Raw genomic sequence first — 11,041 nt, forward strand, 5'->3', positions numbered from 1 at the left:
GTGCCGTGGGGGACGGGGCAAGGGGCGGCGGTGACGACGGGACTCGGGCGGCGGCGGTCTCCAAGTCGGGGACGGCTCGGGCGGTGGGCTGGGCCGCTCGGCTGGGCTTCGGCCCAGTCGGGCGCTCGCGATCTTTTTTTTTTAAATTCCGCCGAACCTAAAAAAATCCTAGAAAAATAAATAAAAATCCAAAAATGCCAAAACAAATTTTCACCAAATAATTAGAACGAGATGAACATTTTCTTGGCCCAAAATGCAGTTTTGAAAACGTGCAATTTTTCTAATACAAATAAAATTGCAAATAAAATCCGAATAAAATCAAATATTTGATTTTAATATTTTTCCTCCAATATTTCAATTAATTTGGAGAAGTCATATTTTCTCCTCTCATATATTTTAAGATGAAATATTTTTCGGAGAGAAAGATAAATTAAAACCAAAAATCCTCGTTTCATTATTTGATAAAAATCAAATATGAAAACCGTGAAAAATCCCCAACTCTCTCCGAGGGTCCTTGAGTTGCTTAGGGTTTTCGAGGATTTGCCAAAATGCAATAAAATATGCTATGCAATGATAATCTAATGTATAACATTCCAAATTGAAAATTTGGGATGTTACAAACCTACCCCCTTAAGATGAATCTCGCCCTCGAGATTCGGGTTGGCTAGAAAATAGGTGAAAGTGGTCCTTCCGTAGATCTTCCTCTCGCTCCCAGGTGGCTTCGTCCTCGGTATGGTGACTCCACTGAACTTTGCAAAACTTGATAACCTTGCTGCGGGTGACTCGGCTGGCATACTCAAGAATCTTAACTGGTTTCTCCTCATAGGTCAAGTCACTATCCAGCTGAATCGCTTCCAGTGGCACTGTATCTCTCAATGGAATCTCAGCCATCTCTGCGTGGCACTTGTTCAACTGGGAAACATGAAATACATCATGAACTCCTGACAATCCTTCAGGCAATTCCATCTTGTAAGCAACTTCTCCCATACGCTCCAAAATTTTGTATGGTCCTACAAAACGTGGCGCTAACTTTCCCTTAACTCCAAAGCGCTTAACTCCTCGAAGTGGTGATACTCATAGGTAAACTCTGTCTTCGACTTCGTAAACTGTCTCCTTGCGTTTAGAATCCGCATAACTCTTCTGCCTGGACTGGGCTACCTTGAGCCTATCGCGAATCAATTTCACCTTCTGTTCTGATTCCTTAATCAAGTCTGGTCCAAACAATTGGCGGTCTCCAACTTCGTTCCACAACAAGGGTGTTCTACACCTCCTTCCGTACAAAGCTTCGAAAGGGGCCATCTTCAAACTGGATTGATAACTGTTGTTGTAAGAAAACTCTGCATACGGCAAATTGTCATCCCAACTAGATCCATAATCTAGCGCACAAGCTCTCAGCATATCTTCCAAAATCTGATTGACTCTCTCGGTCTGTCCGTCTGTCTGTGGATGAAAGGCTGTACTGAACTCTAGCCTGGTACCCAAAGTTTCATGTAACTGATTCCAAAACTTTGAAGTAAAGTGGGTTCCTCTATCTGATACAATGGTCCTCGGAACTCCATGCAAACATACGATCCTGGTCATGTATATCTTTGGCAACTTAGCACTGGTGTAAGTAGTCTTCACTCGGATGAAATGAGCTACTTTCGTCAAACGATCGACTACAACCCATATCGAGTCATAGCCTGAACGAGTCCTGGGCAATCCCGTGATAAAATCCATGCCTAGTTTATCCCACTTCCATTCGGGTATCGGCAATGGCTGTAGCAATCCTGCTGGCTTCTGATGCTCTGCCTTCACTCTCTGACATACATCACAAACTGCTACATACTCCGCAATATCCTTCTTCATTCCGGTCCACCAGAAAGTATCCCTCAAATCCAAATACATCTTGGTATTTCCTGGGTGAATCGAATGCGGTGAATCATGGGCCTCTTGCAAGATCAACTTCCTGATCTCCGGATCATTGGGCACATAAACGCGGTCCTCAAACCATAAGGTATCATGCTCATCCTCACGAAATCCCTTGGCTTTTCCTTTACTCATTCTTTCCTTTATTTCTGCAATCTCCTTGTCTGTCTTCTGAGCTTCTCTGATCTTTTCCATCAAGGTAGACTGAATCTCCAATGTTGCTACATAGCCTCTCGGAACTATTTTCAAACGTAGTTCGCGAAGATCCTCGGCTAACTCCTGGGGTAACTCTCCCGTCATGAGGGTGTTAACATGGCTCTTGCGGCTCAACGCATCAGCTACTACGTTAGCCTTCCCTGGGTGATAATGCAATCTCATATCATAATCCTTAATGAGCTCCAACCATCTCCTTTGCCTGAGATTCAACTCCTTCTATGTGAAAATGTACTTCAAACTCTTGTGATCCGTGTACACCTCACAATGGTTTCCGATGAGAAAATGTCTCCATGTCTTCAACGCATGCACTACGGCTGCTAACTCCAAATCATGCGTGGCATAATTCTTCTCATGGGGTTTAAGTTGTCGTGAAGCATATGAAACAACTCTTCCCTCCTGCATTAGCATTGCTCCAAGTCCTCGACGTGAAGCATCACAATATACTTCATAATCCTTGCGTTGATCTAGCAGAATCAACACTGGTGATGTAACCAAACGTTTCTTCAACTCTTGGAAACTAGCTTCACATTCCTCAGTCCAATTGAACTTGGTGTCCTTCTTTAACAGCTCTGTCATGGGCATACCAATCCTCGAGAAATTCTCAATGAACCTCCGGTAGTATCCTGCAAGTCCAAGAAAACTCCGGATCTCTCCAACTGGCGTGGGTGATTACCAGCTTGTTACTGTGTCAACTTTGGTGGGGTCTACTGCTATTCCTTCTCCGGATATAACGTGTCCGAGGAATCCAACTTCCTTCAGCCAAAACTCACATTTGCTGAACTTGGCGTACAACTGATGTTCTCTGAGCTTCTCAAGTACCAAACGAAAATGTTCCTTATGCTCCTCTTCGTTCTTTGAGTAGACCAAAATGTCATCAATGAACACTACGACGAACTTATCCAAAAACTCCATAAACACTTTGTTCATCAGGTTCATGAAATAGGCAGGTGCGTTAGTCAGACCAAATGACATAACGGTATACTCATATAGCCCATACCTGGTGGTAAAAGCCGTCTTAGGTATATCCTGCTCTCGAATCTTTAACTGATGGTATCCTGATCGTAGATCAATCTTGGAAAATACCTTAGCTCCTTGTAATCGGTCAAACAAATCATTGATCATCGGCAGTGGGTACTTATTTTTGATGGTCACTTCATTCAATCCATGATAATCAACAACCATCCTCAATGATCCATCTTTCTTCTCCACTAGAAGTACGGGTGATCCCCAAGGTGAAGAACTTGGGCGAATATAGCCTTTATCCAGTAACTCCTTAATCTGCTTCTTAATTTCCTCCAAATCCTTAGCGGGCATCCTGTACGGTCTCTTAGATATTGGCCCTGTGCCTGGCAAAAGTTCAATAAAAAACTCAATGTCTCTATCCGGTGGCATGCCTGGCAACTCCTCTGGAAATACATCAGGGAAATCCTTCACCACTGGTACTTCCTATTGTACAACTCCTGATAAGGAATTTACTTGAGTCCTCTTCGGCACATGCCGGGATACATACTTAATCCTTCTTCCTTCTGGGGTGGTAAGAAAAATCGTCTTACTGGCGCAATCGATGTTTCCTCCATACATCGATAGCCAATCCATACCCAATATTACGTCCAAACCTTGCGACTCCAAAACTATTAGGTCTGAGGGGAAAACATGCCTACCTATGGCCAATGGCATCTGAAAACATCCTTGGCTTGCCATATACTCTGCTCCTGGCGAGGTTACTAACATAGGTGTTCTGAGATCTTTGGTGGGCAACTTAAACTTATCCACAAATCCCCTTGATATGTATGAATGTGATGCACCAGTATCAAAAAGAATGATTGCAGTAAATGACTTAACCAAAAACTTACCTATTACTGAATCAGGCTCTGCTTCCACCTCCTCCACGTAAACGTGGTTCACTTGTCCTTTATTGAAAGGGTTAGGCTTCTTCCCAGAGCTTCCATTGCCATTTCCATTCTTAGCTTCCGGGCATTCAGTTCCATAATGTCCAGTCTTCTGGCACTTGAAACAAGTAACGTGGCTTAGATCCCTCTTGGCTGTGGTAGATGGGTTATTACGGTTCTGCCCGTTGCTTCCTCCATTCCCATTACCATTCTTGGGTCCACTATGGTTGTGCGAACCTCCTCCATGGGTATGCTGAAAAGGTCCTCCCGAATTTGGGGTAAAACGTGGCTTCTGGTGAGCTCTAGAATTGTACTTCTCTTGTCCATACTTCCTCTTGCGGCTTTCAATCTACTGCTGCTTCGCTTCAATCATGAGAGCTCTATCTACCAACTCCTGGTAGTTGTTGAAGGTTGCTACCATCAGCTGCATGCTCAACTCATCATTCAGTCCTTCCAGAAACTTCTCCTGCTTGGCTGCATCTGTAGCAACGTCATCTGGAGCATAACGTGCCAACTTACTAAAGTCCTCCACATACTGGCCTACGATGCGTCCTCCTTGGCATAGGTTGCGAAACTCACGCTTCTTCATAGCCATAGCTCCTGCTGAAACATGGGCAGTACGGAAAGCTTGCTGAAACTGGTCCCATGTGACAGTGTCAATAGGGTGTGTGGCTGTGTAATTCTCCCACCATGATGTTGCGGGTTCATCAAGCTGACGTGCGGCAAAACGCACTCTCTCCGCATCTGTGCACCCTGCAGTGGTCAACTCCCTTCCAACTTTGCGGAGCCAATCATCTGCAACAATCGGCTCAGTGCTGCTGGAAACCACCGGCGGATTTAGCCTCAAGAAACGGGCTAAGTGATCAACAGGTGGTGGTGGTGGGTTGTTGTTGTTGTTGCCTTGGTTCTGTACTAACACTTGCATCAGGGCATTCTGCTACTGAATCAACTGAGTGATCTCCGGTGGGAAAACAAATCCGGTGTCGCGTCTCGGAGGCATCTGATAGGTTTAGAAAAGATGAGAATTTAGAATAGAATGAGGTCTAGAGGGAAAACACTACCCATATGCTCATGAGACAAACACAATCAATATCACTCAATCAATTCAAACAAGGCATACAGTCGATCTAACTATCGTTACAAAGTGCTCGGACTATACTATATGCATGGGGGAAATACTACTACTGATTATGGTGGTCCACTAGAAATTTTTATCGGTCGAAGACTCCATGATATCTGCTCCAGCTTCATCAACAAAATCATCTTCACTGGGGTCCGAGTCGGTGTCGTCGATGATGATGTAGTTATTCGGGCAAGCGCAATCATCATCATCTCCTCCTGGTGCTGGGTTTCCCATGAATACTCCGATCTTCTTTATCAGGTCGTCATTCTTCTCCAACAACGTGGCGATCTCCTCCTCATATCCATCACGCGTAGACTTGAGTTCTTCCTCCAACTCCATGATCTTGGTCAATGCCTTCTTCAGATCTATCATGTCTGCGCACATCTGGTTCTCCTGGCGTCGAATGTGTTGGTTTTGCTCCTGGATGAAAGCTGCAATTGATCCATCCTTCTTGGTGCTGATCATCTCCCATTGCTCATCTCGGCGTCCACAAATCTGATAAATAGTATCCTTAAGCTCCCTGTGGTAGACTTCTCCAATGTGTCCCATAGTGATGTGGGCTGCCATGCTCTTCCCTAAACTCCAGGTTGGTGCATCAAAGGAAAACTCTATAGGCTCAGTGACTGGCGTAAACGTCCTTCCTGGAACTTGAACTTGAATCTTCCAGCGCTCCTCTTCGGGTAGTGTGGCGTTGTAGGTCCCGGTGAAGCTTGGTATTCCGATGTTCAGGTACTTAGTGACTTCCTTCAAGTGTCGTCCAAAAGGTGTATCTTCATCCGGTTGCATGAACTTGTTCCTTGCATCCGCCATTCCTAAAAGAGTAGAAAGTGGAGAGGAGTCAGAAATGAGAAGAGAGTAGTGTTCTAGGGTTTAAGCTTAGTGGTCGTGTCCTACAGTCAGCGTGTGCTTTGATACCACCTTTGTAGAGACCAGACCTCAAACAGTCTGTGCTCTGTGCTTTAGTATCATCCCTGACACGCACAGTACAAATGGAGGATTTATAACAGAGTAGCAATCACACACTTATTACAACGAGTATCTCAAAAGAGAAATAAGTATGACAAATATGGCTTAAGGCCATCTAAAACGATAACAGCGGAAGACTTGGAAGATAAGTGAGTCCATCAACTCCAACGGCATCACTGAGTATAAGACCACGACCTAAGGCACCTTACTCGTCGTCTGAAAAGTCTGCAACATGAAACGTTGCAGCCCGAAAACGGGTCAGCACATGGAATATGCTGGTAATGTAACACATAGAGAGTAATGAACAGAGTAATTCTATACTACATGCATATATGGCTGGTAGAAGGCTCTATGGTTACAGTTTTTGTGAAAAGCCAATTTTTCCCTACTGCAAAGGAATAAATTTTATTTAACTATCATGGTGGTTGTTAAACATTGAGAATGGTTGACAGCATTCTCAATCCCAATTAAGTATCATCATCAAAACCCACCAAAATTAATTAAAGTAATATGGTGAGATTCACATGATAATCCAAGTACTAGATACTCAAGATGTCCATAACCAGGGACACGGCTAACCATGATTAGTTTATACACTCTACAGAGGTTTGCACACTTTTCCCCACAAGACTCGATCGCCTCCGCTTGATTCTCGCACTACATGATGTTTGAGAAACGGATGACCGAGACACAATCTTCTATAAACAATAACTCTTTACTCCGGGTGGACAGTTACACCTACTTTCCCCTACATCTGCTAGCCCACCTCTTCAAGAGATCATGTAACCTACTCAACTATGCTAGAGCCCATAATAGCTTGTGGCTGCACACGGAAGTTTCTAGCATGAATAATCTCATGATCCCTTTGAGCATGGGTGGCGGTCCTTAGAAAAACAGGCAACACTGGATTCCCCAGGTGCCTCAATCCACCCAGATGTGTGTTTTAGTTGCCACCTTAAGTAAACCATTAATTAACAATCTCACATCTGTCATGGATACACTAACCCAATCCACGTCTACTGGCATAGCATAGCAATATAAGCGAACGTGGAAGTAACTCCCAAAGGTTTGATATTAAAACAGGGCAATAGGTACTACCTCATCTACTTCCCGATTCCCACAGTTTAAATCAGATCCTAACCATGCAATGTTTGAGGGTTGATCTAATGCAATAAAACTGGGTGGTAAAGAGGTATGATCAAAGTGTTGCTTGCCTTGCTGATGATCCGTGAAACTTAGAGATTCGAAGTAGCAAGCGACGCACTCCGGGTACTCTATCGTAAACAAACAAGCATACAATAAGCACTCATCTAATGCACAGGTAAAACTCAAATAAAGATCTAACCAGAAAGTTCAACTTAAGAACTCCGGTTTGCAAAAAGAATCAAATCAAACGAAGCAACGAAAGTCAAACGGCGAAAGAAACAAGCTTCGTTTACTAATCTGGATCTAAGTCAAAGTTTACAGTAGCAAAAACTTGTTTGAGTAGGTTAAACGGAAAGATAATTTCGAGATGAAACTCTAGGCGCTTGAATCTCCTGATTCCGATAAACGAGCGAAAAGATAAACTAAAACGAAAATCAGATCAGAAATCGCGATCTGGAATAATCACGAAAAATCCGAGAAAAATAAAACTGACGAACAGTTAAATGAACGGACGTTCGTTAACTGCGAGTAACCGGCGAACATGTTCGTTAAAACGAATGGATCGGCGAACGTTCACTAACTAACTAAACCAAAAAAAATAAACTGATCTAATAGGAATAAAACCTAGGGTTTCGGAAAAAGAAATAAACAGACGCGGTTTTAAAAAAAAACCGGCACGGCGGCAGCGGCTTCGGTTATACCTCGGCGAGGTATTCCGGTGGGCGGGACGGGGCACCGGCGGGGTCTTCGGGGTGCGGCGAGGGGCGGCGGGGCTCGCGGAGGCGAGGGGCGACGTCGAGGGGCGGCGGGCAGCGGCGTTCGGGGCTCCGGGCGACGGCGTTTGGGGCTCCGGGCGGCGGCTCGTCTCGGCGGCAGGGTCGGGCGGCTCGGCTCCGGCTCCTGCGGCTTCGGCATCGGGACGGGGTGAGGTGAGGGAGAGGGGCGGCGGGGCGGCGTATTTATGGGAGGGGGAGGGGGTGGGGTGCCGTGGGGTTGGGGGCAAGGGGCGGCGGCGACGAGCGGGACTCGGGCGGCGGTGGTCTCCAGGTCGGGGACGGCTCGGCGGTGGGCTGGGCCGCTCGGCTGGGCTTCGGCCCAGTCGGGCGCTCGTGATCTTTTTTTTTAAATTCCGCCGAACCTAAAAAAATCCTAGAAAAATAAATAAAAATCCAAAAATGCCAAAACAAATTTTCACCGTCTAATTAAAATAATGAGAACGAGATGAACATTTTCTTGGCCCAAAATGCAGTTTTGAAAACGTGCAATTTTTCTAATGCAAATAAAATTGCAAATAAAATCCGAATAAAATCAAATATTTGATTTTAATATTTTTCCTCCAATATTTCAATTATTTTGGAGAACTCATACTTTTTCCTCTCATATATTTTAATATGAAATATTTTTCGGAGAGAAAAATAAATTAAAACCAAAAATCCTCGTTTCATTATTTGATAAAAATCAAATATGAAAACTGCGAAAAATCCCCAACTGTCTCCGAGGGTCCTTGAGTTGCTTAGGATTTTCGAGGATTTGCCAAAATGCAATAAAATATGCTATGCAATGATGATCTAATGTATAACATTCCAAATTGAAAGTTTGGGATGTTACACCGTGAGAAGCTACTTTGTTACACAAAATTTATAGCGATTATGGCTCACCGTGTCAGGTACTCTACTCATGTTCACCTCTTTCCGATGCGACGTGGGACTTGTGCCAAAAGCACTTGAGTAGCAACAGGCGGGACCTTTGTGTTTACTCGGTTCTCTGTCCATTCGGGTATCCGAGGGCTAAAACCGAATACACCGGACTAAGTTCGGTTTTCATCGAATGCAAACCAAACGTACAACCGAGGTTCTTGGTTTCGGTGAATTCGGCTTCGGTGCTAGTTAGTTCGGTTCGGGACATCGGTTTTCGGGTTATATGCCCAGCCCTAACTGTAGCACAAAGCGTGTGGGTGTGTTTGGTTGCATTCTCATCTCAATATAGTTGTTTCCTCTTCGTGTATTTTTGTCAACCTACTAGTGTGTACTCATGCACCCTTCATGCACTCTGCCAAACACCCAAAAGTGGGTCGAGAAGGGAACTTTTGCTCCCATCCCGTGCACCCTTCATACACCCTGCCTAACACTATTCGTGCTTCATATGGTTCATGTTTCGTGGAGTACTGTAGCACCGTACTCTCTGTGCGCTGTGGACCTAGTTCTGTTAACATTGATCTCACCGTTCATTCTCGACCGGACAGTCGAAAAAGTGGTACTATGTTACATATAGGAGTAGTTGACATGCGCACAACATCATTTGTTATCGTCATATCTTACTACACTAGCAACAAGATTGTGTAGTACTGACGTATGAACCACTGCACATGCCTAGTAGTAGGAGCACTGTGTATGTTCAAGTGGCTGCCGTGTTTCGCACTCCTCCGTCGTAAGAGTGGAAACGCTTGCTGTAATCATTTTTTTCTTCAGAAAAATAGTGGACATGCTCTACCGTGCGGATCCTCCTCCAGCCATGCAGTAAATTACTCACTTTCGCCGACGTGTGGGACAGCCAGCACCTGGGTCCACCAGCCATGCACTAAATTACTCCATAGTAGAATGATGGTAGACTACCCCGATCGAACCGCCGCAGTAATGCCCAATGAGCCGTCAAATCACAAAACCCCCTCCTTTCCAGCAGTAAGTTGGACGGACGAAGCAACCATCATTTCACTCTTCTCTCTCAGCTTCCTCTCTTGAAGAAAACCCCCACTCCCTTCGCTTCTCCCTCATCTCGTTCCTCCTTTCACTCTTCTCTCTCAGCTTCCTCTCTTGGATGGACGCCAGACCACCGGCCGACGTGATGTCTATGGCTGTGGCCAAAACCGTCGAGGCTCATGGTACGAAGAAGCACAAGCACCCCGCCGAGACTACCGCAAACAAGCTCAAAGCCATCGCCCTGTCCAAGCCTCCCTCTCCGGGATCCCTCATTAAGCAAGTCCAGGTAATGTCTCTTGTTGACGATCTTTTCCTCGATCTTGATCGTGTTTTTTCGTCTAACACGCAGTACTACTACTGGTAGTACAACTTTCTGGGTGATCTTGCATGTGATTTTAGTGTGCCAAATGACGGTTCTAAATTCCTCTTTTGACCAAAACATGCGAGAGGTTGACACTGATTTCTTATAGATTACTTTCAACTACTCCCTCTGTCCCAAATTTCTTGTCTTAGATTTGTCTAGATACGGATGTATCTAATACTAAAATGTGACTTGATACATCCGTATCTAGACAAATCTAAGACAAGAATTTTGGAACAGAGGGAGTACTTTATGAACACCAATGCTACCTTTTAAGAAGGTATATTTGCCTCAGTAACTTGTGTTATGGATATTGCATGTAATCCCTCTGCTCTCATGCCTTTGAAGACATGTTCTAGTGTCTTTGTTCACTCATTTCTGTGCGTATATGTAGTCATATATGGAGTATAATATCAAAAATCATCTTATGTTTCTGAACGGAGGTAGTAATAAAATATGGTTTCTGTTTGAATTAGAACCAGGTCCGTGGTGGAGATGAAGTTCTCAAAGTCATGCCGTGTGAACTGGAAGACCTGATGATGAGTTCTACTGCTGAACTATCCAGCTGCTGTGTCCTTGTCGCCACGTGTCCTGAACTAGTGTTTTCCTGTAGCATTGTTGTCAGGCGTGTTCTCGAGGTTGTACTTGACCACAACAATTTCCTGGCTGTGCCTTCGATTACGAAGGGTGTGGTTCTTGTAAAGCTTCCCAACAAATCTAATGCGGCCTGTCTTCA

Source organism: Triticum aestivum, chromosome 6D (assembly GCF_018294505.1).
Source record: "Triticum aestivum cultivar Chinese Spring chromosome 6D, IWGSC CS RefSeq v2.1, whole genome shotgun sequence".
Lineage (NCBI taxonomy): Eukaryota > Viridiplantae > Streptophyta > Magnoliopsida > Poales > Poaceae > Triticum > Triticum aestivum.